General features: G+C 35.6%; 1 protein-coding gene across 3 annotated transcripts in view; it reads left to right on the top strand.

The window, feature by feature from the left end:
- The window catches only part of LOC106518334 (eukaryotic translation initiation factor 4 gamma 3), a 57,276-nt gene that overhangs the window by 28,121 nt on the left and 27,809 nt on the right, over positions 1 to 1,346 (top strand). The window lies entirely within an intron of this gene.

Below are 1,346 nucleotides of genomic sequence, written 5' to 3'. Positions count from 1 at the left end.
ATCTTTAATGAGACTTAAAATGTTTGCATGCCTTATACAAGCGATGTATAAACTTTAGATGTGTTTTTTGCTTGTGTTCATATGACATTTGAAAATGTAATGTTTTATTGAATATTTTAAAAGCTTATTTTTTCAGGGATTCTTTTCAGCCCAAGTTAGAAATCTCCTTTTTGTTGGTGTTTATAAAGTTGTTTTGTGTGTATACTTGTCTCTTGCTTAGCCATCAGTTTTACCGTGGCTGGTAATCAACAGTTTCCTGGTCATTTCCCAGATTTTCACCAAGCTATTTACAATAAAGTCACTGGGTCTGTTTTAATAAGTTAAAGGTAATTGCTCTCCTGGGTATTTTTAGACGGTTTTACAACATTGTTTTTCCTCCTCTCTTTCACTTGAGGGGGGAAACTGTGATTGGGTTTGGATATTCCCAGTCTGAGCTAGCTGTCACAGCTGTTGGTAATGTTTTTTTTTTCTTTTTTTTTTAGCATGGTACACAGTGCAACATTTTATTTACTTTCCACACAAACCACTAGATTTTAAACCTTGGAAGTATGAAATAAGCTTCACAGAAGTCGGTCTTGCTGTTTCTGCTGTGCTTTCTGTTTTTCCAACTTTGTATTGTATTTAAAAAATGCTGCACGGTGAACAGAGACGTGCCACATTCAAATAAAGCTGTAAGTTTGTCAAGTAGCTCAAGCACAAAAAAAAAAGGTAAAGCAGAAGTTTTTATTGGTTATGGTGGATAGTTTGTTTGTCTTTACTCAAAAAGAGAAAATACAAAAATGATGAAACAAAAAGTTGTGACGAGTTTTAAGTGTTTCTATTAACAGTGAGCATTTTAAGCAGAAACAGTCTGAATTTGTATTTAATGATTTGGGCTAATTAATACAGAATAACTGCCAGCTCAACAAACTGTTTAAAAGCAGAGAAAGCAGTCTGAACAAGCACTAATCTCAGCAGCTGCTTTATGATTTAGAACCGTTGTCTGCTTAATGGTTTTGCTTAAAATATGAGTGTCTACACGGCCGGGGCCTACGTTGGATTAAAGTTTACTCACCCAAAGTCCTGCAGCTGAAAACGCTCTAATGAAACACGCTTCAGGTACGGAGACAGCCTGGGATCTTTATATTTCTCCATCTGTTCAATGTAAACGGTCACTGCACCTGTGGACCATAGCTTCTACTTTATTCTGCTTTCTGCTGACACTTAATTCTGGAAACCAAACTTTATTTTGTAAATATTAAATGAATATACAGTGGGGAAAATAAGTATTTAGTCAGTCACCAATTGTGCAAGTTCTCCCACTTAAAAAGATGAGAGAGGCCTGTAATTGACATCATAGGTAGATC

The sequence above is a fragment of the Austrofundulus limnaeus genome, unplaced genomic scaffold (genome assembly GCF_001266775.1).
Source record: "Austrofundulus limnaeus strain Quisiro unplaced genomic scaffold, Austrofundulus_limnaeus-1.0 Scaffold59, whole genome shotgun sequence".
NCBI lineage: Eukaryota > Metazoa > Chordata > Actinopteri > Cyprinodontiformes > Rivulidae > Austrofundulus > Austrofundulus limnaeus.
Note: the sequence above shows the minus strand (reverse complement) of the source record. Positions and strands in the feature narration are given on the sequence as shown.